The sequence below is a fragment of the Phascolarctos cinereus genome, unplaced genomic scaffold (assembly GCF_003287225.1).
Source record: "Phascolarctos cinereus isolate Bilbo 61053 unplaced genomic scaffold, phaCin_HiC Scaffold_5;HRSCAF=322, whole genome shotgun sequence".
Classification (NCBI taxonomy): domain Eukaryota; kingdom Metazoa; phylum Chordata; class Mammalia; order Diprotodontia; family Phascolarctidae; genus Phascolarctos; species Phascolarctos cinereus.
In genome coordinates this window covers 255,063,842-255,083,285 of record NW_027555958.1, presented here as the reverse complement: position 1 = coordinate 255,083,285, position 19,444 = coordinate 255,063,842, and the positions used below count along the sequence as shown (strand labels likewise).

Sequence of the window (19,444 nt, the reverse complement as noted above, 5' to 3'; positions counted from 1 at the left end):
GATAAAATTGGTCATTTAGCAAATTACTATGTCAATGAGTCAAAATGGCACAGAGGACAGAGTCAGGTAAACCTCAGTTCACATATATCAATGACATATATTTAATATCTGTTTGACCCTGAGAATGTTACTTAACCTCTCAGTATCCCAAACAACACCCAAAGACTTTTAAATTGCAAGTTGGTGTTAATATGCATTGAGAGATGGGTTTTCCCCAATGAAAGTTTCCTATGCTCATGAAATCACAGGTTCAGTCCAAAAAATTGTGATGACGGTAGAAGAGACAGTTTAGAGTGAGCAGACAGCACTAGAGGAAGGCATACCAGTTAAAAGGCTACTAGAATAATCCAAGCACAAAGTGATGTAAACCTGGATTAAAAAGGTAGCAGCATGACTACGCTTTTAGAAAAGCTGGAGCCCTTGTATCCCAATGGATAAGAGGGGCATAATTTATTCTGACATCAGTCCAAAAAACCTGGATCTATCTAGGTGACCAGGACAACATACTAACCTTAAAGGTGTCTGTTATAATGTACTCAATCTTAGAACTCTTCAGGAGAGTTCACTAGGAAGCACATCTGCACAAACTGTGCATTACAAACTCTCCTGCAAAACAAAGAAACAGAACAATAGAGAGCAGAATGCTAACACTAGGTGGGATTACAATCATAGCAGTAGTAGCAGGTAGTAGGAATCAGGGTAGTAGTAAGACTGCCAATAGAGGACAAGCTTTTTCAAATCCCACCAGGCAGACCAGGATTTGGGCCCAAGCATTATCCTGGCTAAGCTTGAAGAGAATCATCAATAGGCTGGCTTCCAATTAACAAATGCTTCAGGCACAAAAGTTTGTCATTTGAATCAATGGAAGGAGGAATCACATTGATAAATTACAGATTTTTATACTGAATACATTTGCGGAGTGCTTTACAAAGTACTTTCAAATACATTCTCTCATGTGAACCTTATAAGAATGCTGTCTTGCAAGTAGAGTAGGTATTATCCTGATTTTACAGATGTGAAAAACTGAGGTTTTGAGAGATTAACTTACTCTCATGGTCACATATCTTATTAGTGGCAAAACCAAAAAGGGGGGGGCGCCTCAGAAATCAGTTCCAATGGTTTTTTTAACTATACACCACATGAGGAAACTGCTGGTAAGTGTACAAAAATCTGCAGAAATGCTTTAGCAAGACTGTTTCTTCATCTGTAAAATGAGAGAATACTAACAGATGATTTCTAAGTTCTCTTCCTTCAAAGCTCAGCTTAAATACAGCCTCCTAAATAAGGCTCATTCTGACGCTCCAAATTGCCAGTGTCAGTAAGTGAATAAGCATTTTTTTATTATGAAAAATACAATGTAAGCTATAGTAAGAGCTTAGTAAAAATTGAAAAGAAAACCTGGGGAGCATGTAATATTTCTTAATACTGGTATGATGACGGTAGCAGCTTTACAAATATATGTATTTGCATACACCTATGTGGTTACTAGATATCTACAGAACCTTTACTCTGAATACACATTATAGATCCTTTTCAATTTTTTGGTAACCAAAGAGGTACAATAGTATTCATCCTTGATGAATTAGCAAGTTGTTTGTAAAATGAACACAGTACATAACAGGACTATTGTAAACTTCACTTATGCCTTGTAAAACAACATTCTGCAATAAGAAATGAACTGTTTCCTCCATAAGCATTCCCTTAGCTCTTGACTTTTACAAGGACAGCCAACAAGTTTTGTTTTTTTACAACCCATTTCATTTTTCATTAGTACCTATCAGGGCTGTACATGAAACTTCCTTTTGGCTTCTTGAATATGGAATATGAAAAGTAAGAGATTGCTAGGGCATAATAGTGAGCTAGAAATGGCTACACAAGATAGTGGAAGAGGTGTATTCTACCTTTTAAGGCCATCAGGCTCCTTATCTCTTACCTGTTTGGTAGGTAGGGTTGCAACCCCTATTTATTTGTTGAGTGGAAAATGTAGCAATTACAAATGAGTATTTTTAAAATGAATGGGATCTAAGTCAGTCACTCAAAATATTCCATCATGACAAACTACAGAAAGGATATAACAAATATTTAATTAACTGATCATCTAGACAATCAAAGGCAAAAATACCCTAATATCCTATTTGGTTATGTTTATTAATTGAAACAAATGGACAATGTTTAGATCTATATTTCATGCTGTGTAGACGGTCTAACACAATGGATGAATTATGGGCTTCTGGGATCCCTACAAATGACATTTGAGTACTTCTATTTAATATTTTATCTTCAAATCATTGACATCAATTTTATCCATCAAAACTGTTTGCAGAAAGTTGGGCAGCTAGATAACACAGTGCATAGAGCTCTGGCCTTGGAGTCAGGAGGACCTGAGTTCAAATCCAGCCTCAGACACTTGACCCTTACTAGCTCTGTGAGCCTGGACAAGTCACCAAAAAGCAAAGGGAGAGCGAGAGAGAAAGTAATGGAGCTTGGGGTGGGCTTAATTGAGGTGAGCCCGCTGAAACTTTCACAGCAAGGCCTTTTATTTTCTTTATTGATGAGAGGGGGTTCCTCCTGGGCTCCTATCTTTGTTGACTTTCCTAAAAAATCTTCTCCGATCCATCTGGCCTTCGCTTCGAGTGATTATCAATCTGGACTGAGGTTTCAGGGAGATGAGTTTGGATGCTGATTCTCTGACAGTGGTTTGAGCTTGAGCAAGGTCCTCTGGTCGTCGAGCCCTCCAATGACACGTTCTATGCCAATTCTGGCAAGAGGAATGCCCTGAGGCAGGGGTCTAAGAGATCTTCAGTGCTTGCTGGAGCTTGCAGAATTCATGCTCCTGCTTGCCAACCTGCTGCTTGATCAGGCTGAGTTCCCGGAAGTAGAAAAAGGATGGCAATAAGGCAGTCCTTCAATATCTCTAAATTCTGTGTAATACTGCTCTGGCCACACGAATAGAAAGACCACACCCTCTTTACTAGCAATTTCATTGAATTTTTCATGCTGGAAAACGTGATGCTCCAAGCTAATGTTGGTCAACTTTGGCCACAACCTGTGTTTGTGGGAGGGGTATTTATCATCCTTTCAGGTGGAGATAGAGTTGAAGATGAAGAAGGAGATGAAGGAGGGGAAGGAGGAGAAGAGATGGAATAGTATCAGAAGGACTAGCTTTTCTTTTTTTGAATAACATTCTGGCTCTGGTTCTCAACTTCCTTCTTCTCCAATATTTGTGCTCGGTCATTTTTTTTTTTTAGCATAAGAGCCCCAGGAGGTAAACAAGAGTCTGGGCAATGTCCTGTCTACCAATAAACCCACTATCTGTCAGGCACCGCGCTAAGCACTGGGGACAGAAAAAAGAAGCAAGAGACAGCCCCGGCCCATAAGGAACTTACAATCTAATGGAGGAGACAATAAGCAAATAAAGAGGTACAAACATGCTAATACAGGATAAAAAGAAAATAATTAAAAGGAAGGCACTAGAATTAAGAGGGACTGGGGAAGGCTTCCAATGGTTAGGACTTTAAGGAGGCCAGAGAAGCCAGAAGGTGGAGATGAGAAGAAGAGTATTCTAAGCAGGAGAGAGCTGGTGAAAATTCCAGGAGGCAAGGGATGGAGTGTGTTGCTCTTGAAACAGTTAGGAGGCTAGTGTTACTGAATCAAAGAGTACATGGAGTGTAAAATGTAAAGAAACTTGAGGGGGGTGGGGGAACAAGTTGTGAAGGGTTTTGAATGCCAAACAGAAGATTTTGTATTTGATGCTGAAAATGACAGGAAATCACACAAGTTTATTGAGTAGGTAGCTGACATTGTCAGACCTGCATTTTGTGACTGAATGGAGGATGGATTGGAATAGGGAAAGAGTGTCTTCCTCCCTCACAGGAACTTATTTTCTACTTATTTTGTAAATATTCTGTTCTTACTAATCTGCTTGCATTATTTTACCTTACCCCCAAATAGAACATAAGCTCTTTTAAAATAGGAACCACTTATTTTTATCTTCTGAAACACCAGGATTGTGTATGACAAGAGTGTTGACACTTACCAAATGTTTGTTGAATGAATTAATGATCCCTTCTAGTTCTGACACTGAAAGAGACAGAAATTGCAAGAGACAAGAGAGTAGGGGAGATTATTGGGGTTAGGATGAATGAAATGCAACGAAATGTATGAGTGAATTCCCTCTATCTATTTCTTAAATTTTAATTATGCTATTCCTAATTGTGTTGATACGGGAACTAAACTGTCAGCTCCCAAGGGACAGTGACTCCACTCCTAGCATGGGTTTAGAACCCAGAAGGTAGTCAGTACACAATCAGAGTGAAGAAGAAAAATTCAAAAACTAAGAACAGTGTGATGAAAATCTGACCTGGCTGGAGACTTCTGGATTTTTGCCTGTATGACCAGGCTCTGAAGCTTGGGGGTCTAGATGGATTTACAGAAGAAAAGGCATCATTGTTTGAATACTGCCTCCCACCAGCTGTTTTTCTCTCTGGTTCAGATATTTAAATGGAACTTGCTCCACAGGCCAAACATAATCTGTTCACATTTTTCAAGCCCTGACTCCTTGTTTGAATGTTAGGCTGAGGTCAGAATTCTTGTGCCCTTTTCCAGAGACAAACTGACTTTAGGACAGGCATGCAACTGCAAAACGCTGTTCAGTGCAATAAATATGAAAATACTTACATTCCCTGGGGGATTATAAAGCATAAATCATGTCTCTAAAGAGTTAGGACAAGCTTATATGAAAAGCATTCTAAGTGGAAAATTTAAAATAAATATAAGGTGACTAATACTACAATCTCTCACCAAGTTCTGATCCAAAATATGTGGCCACTGATTTAATGCATTCTAGTGTATTAGAATTACCAACCTGAATAACCAAATAGAAAAATGATGAACAGACATCACAGGATTCACTCATCTGTCTAAATGTGTTTCAGTTCCACACATTTGTTGAATTGGTCAAAGCAGCTGCTTTGTTTTTTATGAATCCTGTTTTATATATATATATATAACATAAAAGAATCATCAACAAGAGGATTGTCTCTTTATGAAGTACAGCTGTGACATCCTGCTGTGAATCTGGATCCATTCATCAGGCTAATATTAACAGATTTGGGGATGGATGTAGGGGAGGTGAAAGCAAATGCTCAGAAGAACAAGGAGTCAGGGGATTATTACCCTTTAGCTAAGGCCATAAAAGAAACATTGAAATAGTTATGAGTTCAACAGTTGTTTTCTCAGTGAATGAATACAAGAGTTTATTTAAAGGATACTGGTAATTATGGTTAAGTTCACTCTTAAGTACTAAATGCATGCTAGATTATAAAGAACACGGTTAAATATTAACTCTCTATTTATCTAACAAACTTATAAACTGACAGAATGTTAAAGCTGCAACAGAATTCAAAGATCATCCAATTCAACCTCCTCACACTGAAGCTTGCTAGTATGCCTCAACTTTTTGCTACTCCCAATCACCAGGTAAACAAATCATTACATGATTCCTCAATCTGACTACCGGGATTGAGCCTTGTATTCCTGAATGTGTATGTGTCTGTCTTCCTTGGAAACTCCCCTCCTTCTTTTACTTTAACTTGGAATTACAGAATCTTGAAGAGTGGGAAGTAACTTTGGTGGTCATCTAGTATAACCTCCCATACAATGTAATAATCCTTTCTATAATATCAATTTACCTAGTGAACATTAATAAATGTTTGCCTAATATGTGACTATCTAATATTGAGGGAGATACTAAGTTTAGATACAGTTCTTGCCCTAGTGGAGCTTAAAGTCTTCTACGTGGATTTACAGAAATTGTGTAACAATATATAAAAATGCCTTCAGAGGTGAAGACAAATGACTATGTTTCCTGAATGTAACTGAAATGCTGTGTTAGGTCAGAAAAAGGAAAGGTAATTAATGATTATAGGATCAGGGAATTCTTCATGTAGAAGGTAGAATTTGGTTCTTTAAAGGTGGTGGTCCTTTAAAGAAGTCCAACAGGCAGCAACAGTGTAGAAGCTATTCCAGGGATAGAGAACAACATGAGCAAAGACCCATCCATAAGAAAGCAGTTAGACATATAGAAGGAATGATGAATAATACAATCTGGCTGGAATATAGTGTACATAAAGGAATCAGGGCATATCGATGATTGAAAAAGCATTTATTAAGCACTGATTATACGCCAAGAAGTATGATAAGTGTTAGAAATGGAGAGAAGACAGTCCTTGCCCTCAAAGAAATCACACTCTGAGAGACTTCTCACACACACACACACACACACACACACACACACACCACACACACACAGGTTCAGTCTCGGGGAGGATATGGTTCAATGACAGAGGACATGGCAAGGTACAACAGTCCTTGGGATAGACTGGGATACTCTGCATAGAGTATAGAAGGGAGCAGTCCACCACCACTGGGAAGGGGAGAGTGGGTCTAATGGCTGGAATGGAGAAGGATTCAGTTTCCTCTGGCAGAGTAGGGATAGGGAGTGTTGGACAAAGAAGAGAAAATGAGAAGGGGAAAGGAAGATTTAAGGTGTGCTCTTAGGAGTTCTGTGGTGGTTAAGGCAGTGGTGCCAACTCCAACTAGGGCCCTCCTCACATCCGATGATGGAGATAGCCAGCTCAGGGGTACCAGAAAGACCTTAGTTCAAGTCACCCCTCTGCCATATTCAAGTTGTATGACTCTGGGCAAGTCACTGAACCTCTCATTTCCCCAAGCTACTCATTAAAACTGTTGCAGATCTGCTTTAATAATAGGAGTTTCCACACTGGGAGTTCCCTAAATCAATGAAATCAAAGTTCTATTCAAAAAAACAAAACAAAGTTCATAAGAGAAGTCATATGAAATAAAGCTAGAAGGGCTGGTAGCACCAGAGTTTGGAGGGCCTAAAGTGCCAAGCTAAAGAATTTGGCCTTTACTCAGTAGGCAATAAGGAACCAGTAGCAAATTTCAAGCAGAGAGATGATGAGATCTGTGTATAAGAAAGAAAGACTAGTTTGTTTGGGGTATAAAGGACTGACTAGAGATGGGAAGGAAAGAGAGTGAAGGTGGTATTGTGGTGATCCAAACGGCTGATGATAAAGAAGTGGTGGCAGCAGGGATAGGAAGAAAGTGCATGGATAAAAAAGATTTTACCAAGGTAGAGACCTAAGTCTCAAACTGAAGTTGTTTGTAACCCCTACCTGCAGGCTGTAGTTGTACCCCAGGGCTCTGGGACCAATCTGGACCCAGGAAAGAAAAAATACAAGGATCTGGTGCAGCCATAATTTAGTCTGCCTAAGATCAAGTCAACCTTGTTGCTAGTCTTGATCTTATTTCCAGGAAATGGACAAGATCTTGTATTGTTATCCCTTCTGACTTTGATTTCCAATCAGTAACTTACCTAAGTTTTGGCCCAGGTATTCTACTTAGTACTTTTATTCCTAAGGGAGTGAGTACTGAGAGTAAAGCTTATTTTTCTCCTATATTAATGATCAATTAATATCAGGCGATCCAGGGTTTTTTCCCTTTCTATTTCCTCATTCAAAGCCCAGTCCTTGTGAAGGACATTGCTGATAGATGAGATTGGGTTAACTCAGTCCTCAATCTTGGGAGAGACCCCACCCAGCTGGGACATAATGGCTTGGGAGGAAGTATATCCCTTCCTCTAGATTGCCTGAGGTAGGGCTGGTCTGGGTAGAGATGAGTAAAGATGACATAATCAAAGTCATGTCCCCTAACCCCTTATTAGAATAAGCCCAACTCTCATTACAATACTCATTCTATCATTAATTGTTAACCAGAGTCTACCTGTCAGAAACACCCATTCTTCCAAGGGTATTAAAACTCTCAGTGGCCCCCAAAGTTTCTCTTTGGTTCCCAAAGTGCCACTGACCTCATTTATTAATTATTACCTATCCATAATTAATAAATTTATATTAATTACCCAGAAATTATGTTTCTCAGACTTTTCATATGTCACAGTATCTACCTTATTCTTAATCATCTTATAAAGAACTGAGGACTTCCTTTGAGAAGCAGTACCTACCTCTGGGTCCCCCCCCTACTACTGCCACCTTTACAACCTGCCACTGTGGCTGATCTAGTTTTCTATTCTGGCCTGCCTCTACCCAGAACCTATCACTAACAATCACAACTCATCTATTTTTTTCTGGGATTGGTTAACAGTAGTGCCCAAAACTGCTCATGAATCTCCAGTGTTCTGATCCCCACACAATTGTTTATTCCTGTGTAAATTACCAACCTATTTTGAGTGTCTGTGAATCTTATTTAGGAGTCTCTGCAATGTTCAAAGGCTTGAGAAAATATTTCATGGGGTTTGTCCTCCACAAAGGAATTTCTGTTATATATCACTGATGAAACAGACTTTCTTTCTGTATTGTAACATTTTCATCATTACTGGACTACCTCCCAACATTGATTTCTCACTGCTAACCACCCCTAAAAATTAGAGTGGTATTGAAGAGAAATGGAAAGTTGTGGTTTTCTCTTTACTGAAAGTCTTCAAGCCAAGGCTGGCTGACCACTTGTCAGTGATGTTGTTCAGGTTGGACTGGATAACCTCTGAAGTTCCTTCCTAGATCTATGATATTTCTTCAGTATCATCTAAGAACATTTCATCCTCTCTGATAATCTAGGTTACCGTGAGGTATTTCTCAAGTATTTCACCTCTTCTAACAGAAAGACTATTCCTACTTGTCCCAGAGAATAGCACAGTTCCTGGCACATAGTAGGTGCTTAATAAACTATTCTTGATTGATATAACCAAATGCTAAGAACATAACAACATAGCCTTCTGTGGGTTACTAAAACAATTATTTTAGTCTTGATACTGTTTGTATATCTAAATCAACTAACAATTTTTCAAAGTTCTCCTTAAAAAATCATGAAAAATGTTTTTGTGATTATATATAGTGATGCTGGTTCCTCAACAAAAAGATTCTGTCTTGTGAATGGTTCTTCCTCCAGCTACTAACAAAAGCCTCCACCCTCTACCCTCTACCCTGACTTCTAACATTTGCTTTGATAATCCATTATTCATAACTGCTACAAACTCTTCCTCCCCTATTCCCCCCCACCCTCAATTCACTTCTCTACTAGGTCCTTCCCTTTTCCCCTCCCAATCACACAATTTCAAAGTTGAAAGGGAACCCAGAGATCATGCAGTCCACAAAATACCTCAGAAAAAAAAAATTTGGGAAGACTTTCAATAAATGGAGTAAAGACAATAAATGGCAGCCCATACCAATCATTAGAAAGTTTTTTTGGGAACCAAAGCCTGAATTTGCCTCCAGGCAACTTGCATACACAGCAACAACTTCTGCCCTCTGGGAACAAACAGAACCAGTGGAATTTCTCTTCACAGGCTCTCAGGAGCCTTATTTTTCTGGTTAAACATTTTTAATTCCTTCAACAGATCTTCATACGGCATAGAATTTAAGACCTTTACTATTTTGCTTGCCCTCCTCTAAATACCCTAATTACTTCATCCTTTCTAGCATACAGTATCCAGAAGGCTGACCGGGGCCATGTATAGTGAGAATAGCATGTCTATATTCCCAGAAATTAAGTCTCTTTTATTTCAGGTCAAAATCACATCTATAATGCTTATACCTTTATACAGGTCATTGAAAAAAATTAAACTGATCTTTTAAAAAGTCTACTGTGAATAAAGCTCCCTTTAATGCCAACCTTTACCTCACTTTCTCTTCTCATCTTCTTACCTTAACATAAATCTGCTTCACCTAGATGACATCACATCACCACTATTTCTATCAAGGTTTTACATTTTCCCATTACACCTTTTTGCCTTTCTCAGCCTCTAATGAGGGAAGAAGAAAAGCAACCTATTTCTTGCTCCTTAGCACCACTTCCAGGCCACGTATTTACCATTATCATTTGATTATCTGAATTTGATTTCTATACAACTGATTGTACAACCTTCTCCAATTACTTCCCCCACCTATCTCTCCATTTCTATCTTCCTAAATGATTTCATAACTTGGTTCCCACTTTACCTCTGAATCTATTTTCTAACATCCTTGATTTCATCATCTATGCCAAACCATCTAACAAACTCATCATAAAGCTCTTCAATCCCACTATCATTTCCACTCTCCATCATACACTTACAAGTGGATTTTACACTACTGTATAATTCATCATTTAGTTATTTTAGACATTTTATATCCATCTATGTTGGGGGTCCTACAGGAATACAGAGGGCTGTCTGATGATTAAAGGAGAGAACCTACCCAGAGTAGATGGAGAGAAGGCTGTGGTCCAAGCTGTGATCAGAAAAAATTTAAAAAAAAAGAATCTCTGCAGAGGACAGACTTGAATCCACCCAGTGAACAAATTCTGAAATCAAAGAAAGAAGGAAGGAGGGATGGCTTCTTCTAGGAAATACTAAAGGGAATTGTAAAAGGAATCACCATAAAGATGTGACAAATCCTCTGATACTTAACAGTTACTTAGCCTGGGATAAATCACTCTTAAAGAATCAATTTCCACAACAGTAAGTACCACAAGGTGAAAATACTTAAAATACTTGCCTAACAGGGCTATTATGAAGAAAGCCCTTTGCAAATCTTAAATATCCTACCTTCAAAGGCCAATTAATTGGGTTGGGTGAATCCAAGGTCTGACTAAATAAGGCAGACTGTTGTGTTCCAATGTTCTTGTTAGCTGACTGCATTAACACTTAAAACAAGGAAGTTATCCCAAATACTGAAAGTCAAAAGGTGTACCTTCTTACACGATTTAGATATAAAGGCTGATACCATAAGCAAATTGGGAGAGCAAGGAATAGTTTACCTGTCAGATTTATGGAGAACAGAAGAATTTATGATCAAACAAGAGACAGAGAACATTATAAAATGCAAAATGGATATTTTTAATTACATTAAATTGAAAAGTTTTTGCACAAAGCCAATGCAACCATGATTAGGAGGGAAGCAGAAAACTGGGAAAGAATTTTTACAAACAGTGTCTCTGATAAGGGCCTCATTTCTAAAATATATAGAGAATTAAGTCAAATTTATAAGAATAAAAGTCATTCCCCAATTGATAAATGGTCAAAGGATATGAACAGGAAGTTTTCAGATGAAGAAATTAAAGCTATCTATAGTCACATGAAAAAATGTTCTAAATCACTATCTATTAGAAAAATGCAAATCAAAACAACACTGAGGTACCACATCACATTTATCAGATTGGCTAACATGATAAAATAGGAAAATGATAAATGTTGGAGAAGATGTGGGAAAATTGGAACACTAACGCATTGTTGGTGGAGCTGTGAACTGATCCAACCATTGCAGAGAACAATTTGAAACTATGCCCAAAGGGTATATACATATAAAAATGTATATACCCTTTGACCCAGCAATATCACTTGTAGGACTGTATCCCAAAGAGATGATACAAATGGGAAAAGGACCCACATGTACAAAAATATTTATAGCAGCTCTTTCTGTGGTGGCAAAGAATTGGAAATTGAGATGATGCCCATCAATTGGGGAATGGCCGAGCAAGTCGTATATGAATGTAATGGAATACTATTGTGCAATAAGAAATGATGAGCAAGTGGACTTCAGGAAAAACCTGGAAAGACTTGTATGGACTGATGCTAAGTGAAGTGAGAAGAATCTGGAGAATGTTGTACATAGTAACAACCACATTGTATGATGACTAACTTTGAGATTTAGCTCTTCTCAGCAATGCATGGAGCTAAGACAGCTCCAAAAGTCTCAAGATGGAAAATGCTATCTACATCCAGAGAAAGAACTATGGAGTTCTATGCAAATCAAAGGATACTATTTGCTTTTTTTTCCTTCTGTTTTGTTCTGTTTCTTCTTTCTTGTGGTTCCTCCTATTGGTTCTAATTCTTCTTTACAACATGACCAATGTGAAAATATGTTTAATAGGAATGTATATGTAGAGCCTATATCAGATTGCACACTGTCTTGGGAAGGGAGGTGGGAAAGAAGGGGGAGAAAATTTAAAACTCAAAAGTTTATGGATGTGAATGTTGAAAACTAAAAATAAATTAATAAAGATACATTTTTTTAAAAAGAAAAAATGTAAAAAATAAAAAGTTGTAACTTCTAAATTGAACATTCTGGAACTACTTCCAGTAATATATGCTACTAAAATGTAAAACAAAATTAATTAACATGCCATTATCCACATATTGAACAAGTCACAAAAGAAAATTTCACTAAGTTTCTACCCATCTAGAAAATGGATAAAATCTAATCTAATCTATCTAATCAGCTACTAATAAAGATGTGGCACTACCAGTAATACAGCATACAACTATGTCAATATGAAAGATTATTCCCTCATCTTCATCCTGTCCTTAAGGATGCAACTACTATTAAAGCTAGTGGTCCTCCTCAAGCAAGTGACTTAACCTCTTTGGGCCTCAGATTCTTCACTTGTAAAATTAGGGGTCTGGTTAAAGTCCCTTTCAGATCCTGCCCTTTACCTCTGATCTCAGATACAGTATGTTTCCTAAAAACTTATAAATGAATTCCACAAATTTTCATGCCTTTGGAAATCTTAATGAGCTCATCATATCTTCTCCATAGAACCTAAGAGTTAGAAAGGACCTTAGGAATCATGTAGTCCAACTTTTCACCATGCAGGAATCTAGTCTTACATTATTCCTAACCTGAGTTGTCTAGTCTGATAAGGAATTCAATCCATTCTTGAACTTAATTGTTAAAAAATGTTTTCCTTATAATGAGTCAAAATCTGCTTTCTTGTAACTTCTACCCAACGGTGAGAAGTGTGGAAACCATGTCAACTAAGGAATTGTTGAAGGAATTGGAAATGTTTAGTTTGGAAAAGAGAAGACTAAGGGGAGACATTATAGCTGTCTTCATATACTTGAAAGTTGTCATGTGGAAAAAGAAGTAGACTTGTTCTGTTTTCCTCTGGAGAATATTATGTGGATATTAAAATGTTTTACAAACCTAAAAGTGCAATATGTCAGCTATTACTGAGAGGAAGCATGGGATAGGGGAAAGTATGCTGGATTTGGAGTCAGAGGACCTAGGCTCAAATCTATGTTCTATTACTTGCTAACTGTGCTATAAATGGACAAAAAATGTCCCTGCTCTCAAGGGACATCACACTTCAATTAAGAGAGCTAATATATATATATATATAAAAGAAGGTTCAGCTGCAAAAAGAACAGAAAAGCCTGAAAGTTTAATGATTCATTGACAGAAGGTATAGCAAGGCCTAGGTGTCCTTGCATAGAGGGGAGTGGCCCATCACTACTGGGAGGGGAATAGTGGATCTAAAGGATAGACTGGAGCAGAGATTCAGGGTTTCTTCCGGCAGTGTAGGGACAGGGAGGTGGACAATGAGGAGAAAATGGGAGGGGGGAAGAAAGGCTGGAGATTGGCTCTTGGGAGGTAGTGTTTCCTCATCTGTAAAATGAGGAGATTAGACTAGATGAACCCACCTAAGGACCTTTGTGTCTCTGATCTTGTGATTGTTCAGATCTACAGAAGAATAGAGAACAAAGCTACTCTCTCTCTTCCACACAACTTTCAAATATTTAAAGACAACTGTAATATTTCCAGCTCCTACTATCATTCCTCAGAAAACATGATTTCTAGATCATTTACAATATTGGTCACTCTCCTCTGAATATATTCTAGGTTGACAATGTCCTTTTTAAAAACAAACATCTGGGGGTAGCTAGGTGGTGCAGAGGATAGAGCACTGGCCCTGAAGTCAGGAGGACCTGAGTTCAAATCTGACCTCAGACCAATCACTTGTCACTTATTAGCTGTGTGACCCTGGGCAAGTCACTTAACCCCAATTGTCTAAAAACAAAAAAATAAACAAAAAAACCCCCAAACATCTACAAGTGAAAATGTGATGTTATACTTGTACACTGGTACTTCTACTCTCTTGATCTGGAGCAATATGATTCTTTTAATTAAAGCCTAATTTCATATTATCTTTCAAGCAGCTGCATCATGCTAGTAGTTAGGAATGTGCTGGTGAATTAACAATCAGCTCTCCTAAAAAGTATGCACATAACAATTTTTAAGTTTAAGCTGCATTGTTAACATTTTCCCCCTCAGTTTTAAGTCTAGAAAATCAATAAAATAATAAATCAAGCCCTAATTTGCATCATCTGACAATTTCTGAGATATAAATGCTCAGGCTGAAAATTTAACAATCAATGCAAAACTTTATAAGCTGACTCCAGCATATCTTTACTAGCAATTTACAATGAGCTTGTGACCACACAAAACGTCCAAGATCTTTCTCATTTCATTTATATTATTAAAGATAGTATGATATACTGAATAGACCTGGATTAGAAACCTGCCTTGGATATTTACCAGCTATTTGACCTCAGGCAAGGCATCCTAACTCTCTGGGCCTAAACTTTCCACACCTATAAAATGAGGGGTTTAGACTAGATAACCTTTGAGGTCCCTTCCAGCTCTAGACCTGTGCTCTAAAATCTCCTACTGACTAAATATAATGCAACCAGTGTCAGTGGTTATTCTTACAATTGCTTATTGTTATACCTTATATTTGCATCTCCTTTTCACGATCTAAAAAGTGATTTCATTGCTTTCTATTTTAGATTAAACTCTAATGACCTACAGGAAAATTTCTTCAAGATTATGGGCCAGACATTAATTTACACAGCTTTTTTTAAAGTAACTAGTTGTTTAAGAGGAGGCAGAATTTTTTTTTGGGGGGGGGGCTAGGCAATGGGGTTAAGTGACTTGCCCAGAGTCACACAGCTACTAAGTGTTATGTGTCTGAGGCCGCATTTGAACTCAGGTCCTCCTGAAGCTGGGGCCGGTGCTCTGTGCACTGCACCACTTAGCTGCCCCAGGAGGCAGAGTTTTTAAAAATAAAGAATAAAGAAAAAAAACCAAAAGAATTGAAATAGGCTCTTTCTTTCAGAAACTGGCAAAGAAGGGAAATTTAGCTAATGGTAAACATGTTGCTAGTACAGACTGATTACCAGCAGAGAACCACATCATTCCACTGTAGGTTCACAATAACACAGGTTCTTTGCTGCACTGTTGACCATCAGTGGCAGATTGATGTGTAGTCCTTTGAGAGAAGTTGAAGATGAAAATGCAAAAATGAATTAAATAAGCTTCAAGTGTATTAATCATATGTTTCCTTTCTTAGAAAAATAAAGTTTCCCACCTTTCTGACCTAAGTTTTAAAGGCAAATTAAGGGTTGCATTTACTTCATGACTCTTAAAAAGCTCACAATGTCTTTAACAAAATAAAAAATCTGAACATCCATGAAAGCAAGTTGTGACCATAGCCTCTAAGTTCAGGATTCTAGAGAAAGCTATTTAGTTCAGGAAGGTGACCGAGAGTCCACAAAATAAAGATTTTTATAACGCCATTTAAAATGCCAGAGCAGACATATTTATTTAAGAGTTCTGAAGCCTATGTTATGGCTTAAAACGCAGATCAAAGAGGCAGGATGTTTTCCTAGATTTCTTACAGGTTTCAGTTATAGCTTGTTGCCTCTCTTTCAACTAAAAATCCTGCAATGGGATTCCCACAGATTGAATTAGTGGTATATGAGTGAGATATTATTGTGCTTTAAGCAATAACAAATATGAATAATTCAGAAGAACATGGAAAGACTTAGATGAACTGGTGTAAAGTAAAGGAAGCAGAATTAGGAGAATGATATGCAAAGGTCCACAATAATGTCAATGGAAACTACACTCAAAGGTAGCTGAACTCTGATTAAGAGTAGTGATTACTCTTCTGTCCTGGAAAATTGATGATGAAACATACTTTGATCCTCTCAGTAGAGGGAGCCTATGGCTGCGGAATGTGGCATATAGATGATCAGACTAAGTCATGTGTCTACTGGTTTTCCTTACATGTGTTTTTTCTCCTTATTACAAAGGAGAGTTCAAAGGCAGGGGGAAGGCAAGGGGAAATCACTATGGCACAAAAGCAAAAGGTCACAACAAAACAAAAAAATAAAGAATTGTGGAAAAATAAAAACCACAGGTTATCCAATTGTTCGTGAACTGCCACAATACTATAAAGGCGTGAATTTTTCAATGGAATTATTTTCTACAATTCTTTTATCATCATTCCCTAAATAAACAGATCTTCTCTAAAATTCCAGTTAGCACAAGAAAAAGGATCATTGTTGTCACTACATCAAAAGCATCATTTAAGATTCCACTCACATTTCCAGTTTTTAAGAGCAAATTCTCCTCAACAATTTTCTTTGACACACAAAGAAAATTAAAGTGGGAAAATAAGAGATAATTTCACCATTTTGTTATAGATGGTACTTCACTGTAAGTGAAAAGTGCATATTACTTAAATGAAAATTTGAATAAAAAAAAGAAATTCACCTCACAATATTTTCTCAAATTTTTAAGGGGCAGAATTAAACTACTGCATTCATTTCCATAGAAAAAAAAATTTATCCACAAAGATAAAGAGGGATAACTATCTAGTTGTTAAGGATGAGGAGAAGAATTAGTTTTTGATAGTTTTTTAGTAAGTTCTAGTGAACTTCACATGTTTTCCTGGAAGAAGATTCATACTTGTGCTTCCTAATGAAATGCCAAAATCCATTAAGAATAAATGAGTAGCAATTTTTTCCCACTCAGAAAGAAAAGATATATAATGTTTCATGTCACCACAAAAAAAGTTTGTTTTGTAACCACATATGAAGAGAGACAGCTTTTGTTATATCACCTGTACTATTTGTTGGTATTTTAATAGGTAATTAATCTTGATTTGACGGGATTTAGGATTGAGGGGGGACACATATGTTCAAGCTATTATGTTATAAATCTCAAACATTTCAGCAAATGTCATCCTGATTGTTCCCCTCTGCATAGAATACTATTAGTAAAATATTTAAGGTCAGGAACTTGGATTCTTTATATAATGTATTCAGGAAAACCAATTTATTGTTCTATTTCAGTAAAAAGAGGCAATTTCTTTTATAATTATACCACATTGGCAGTCAATCTAGAGAAAGTCATAATTATAATTAGGCAATAAGTTTGGTAAATGTATTAATTAGCCACATAAATTAAAACTTGTACCCTTCATCTCTCTATGGTAAAATTTTAAATACAACATTTTATGCTCCTTTATAATAATGAATTATATAAAGTATTTTCTAGCATAAAATCAATGAAGCAGTTATTTGTACTTATATCTATGTAAAGATTTAAAGACAGTTTCAGGGAGTGGTAGGGTTGATATAAAAATGTCTTGACTTTGAATGACACTAGTTTATTAGTTTTCTATGCCAAAAATTGAATAAAGTTGTATCTTATTGAGAAAGACTGGTTTTAAACTAAATGAATATAAATCACAATCCAATCACCATTTTATCCAAAAGTATTTTTTCCTTTCCTAGAAACTGTAATTAAAAAAAACCTAACACTTAAGGTTTTCAGTTTTAGAAAATATACACTACACATTTTAAAACTGTGATTTTCTTTTCTGATTGATTTTGCAGCTGTATCAGGAACCACTCATCAGATATGTTTTATTCATCACCTTCAAAGAAGCTTCCTCCAAAGAGCACTTCTTATGATTATTTTTTATTGGGTTTTTCATTTCTTGATTGCATCCTCTGCAATGAAAGGCATATCTGTTCTTTCCCACAGGCAGAGGACCTTCATTAAAATATGCCCAAACAATATTTCTTTAATGATCTAGAGATTATATTCAGAAATATATGCCTTGAAGCCTCAGGAATAACTTCTTTAGAAGTTTCTAGTCATTTCTACTGCCCTTTTTTTGCACAGCTCTTCCTCCTTATCTGTTTTAATTCCACACACTATGCTAATTTCCTAATATTTTGCCCAGGGATGGGAAACCTCCGGCCTTGAGGACATATGTGGCCCTCTAGGTCCTCAAGTGCAGCCTTTTGATTAAATCCAAACTTCACAAAGGGCTGCACTTGAGGACATAGAGGGCCACATATGGCCTTGAGGTAGCAGAACCAAGCCCTGATTTTTACCATTTGGAAACCTTGTATCTTTTTTTTAAAAAAAAGGTCAGAGATTGAATCTATAAACAAAACTTTTAATGCAGTGATAGCTGATACAGTCTTCTACCATCTCTCATTTTCACATAATCAAAATTGGCAAATTTTTCACCTCTAGAGGTACAATTCTAAAGTTTAAGAACTAACCATGCTTTCAGTGCCCAGTGAGATTCCCTACACTGGGCACTGGTTTCCCCTTGGATACAGTGGTTTTATTAACAACGGATTAATAATAATTCATTTGATAAGAGCATTACTAATTAAGGACTTAACAATAAGAGCATCTACATAACACTTTAAGGTTTGCAAAGGTGCTTTAAAAACGTTATCTCTTTTATAAAAATGGAAAAAGGACCCAGATGTAAAAAAATATTTATAGCAGCTCTTTTCGTGGTGGCAAAGAATTGGAAATTGAAGGGATGCCAATCAATTGGGGAATGGCTAAACAAGTTGTGGTACATGAATGTCATGGAATACTATTATGCTATAAGAAATGATGAGCAAACAGACTTCAGAAAAACCTGGAAAGACCTGTATGGACTGATGCCAAGTGAAGTGAGCAGAACCAGAAGAACACTGTACACAGTACGAGCCATGTTGTACAATGACTAACTTTGATAGACTTAGCCCTTCTCAGCAATCTAAGGATCTAAGACATCTCCAAAAGTCTCATGATGGAAAATACTGTCCACATCCAGAGAAAGAACTATGGAATCTGAATGCAGATCAAAGCATACTATTTGTTCTTTTTTTCTCTTTTGTTTTGTTTTGTTTCTTCTTTCCTATAGTTCTTCCTATTGGTTATAACTCTTTACAACATGACTAATCTGAAAATATGTTTAATAGGAATGTATATGTAGAGCCTATATCAGATTGCACGCCATCTTGGGGAAGACGGCAGGGAGGGAAGGGGAGAAAATTTAAAACTCAAAAGCTTATGGAAGTGAATGTTGAGAACTAAAAATTAATTAATTAATTTAAAAAATATCGCGTCTATTGATCCACACAACTACTGTGTACTATTGTTATCCACATTTTATAAATGAAGAAACTAAGGCAAATAGAGGTTAAATGACTTGCCGAGGGTCACACTGCTATTAAGTATTGGAGTTCACATTTGAACTCTGTTCTTTCTATTACAGACCCAGTGTTCTATCCACTGTGACACCTAGCTGCCTTAGTCTTTCAATATGAGTATTTCAGATTGGGTCCTTTATCTAACCTGCTGTGACCTATTTACAGAATTTCTCTGAAAAATTTTCAATGGCATTGTGTCTTAATTATTCTTTGAGCTATAAGTAGCTATCTTACCTGAACTTTGTACCTGCTACATACAGTGTTCTATATTACAGTAGTAAAGTACCCAACAAATGT

General features: G+C 36.9%; 1 protein-coding gene and 1 pseudogene across 1 annotated transcript in view; both read right to left on the bottom strand.

Annotated features, from left to right (window-relative positions):
- STX8 (syntaxin 8) overlaps positions 1-19,444 on the bottom strand; it is a 268,178-nt gene that overhangs the window by 153,233 nt on the left and 95,501 nt on the right. The gene's annotated exons all lie outside the window — the stretch shown is intronic.
- LOC144457963 (proline-rich protein 11-like) lies at positions 2,546-3,854 on the bottom strand (annotated as a pseudogene).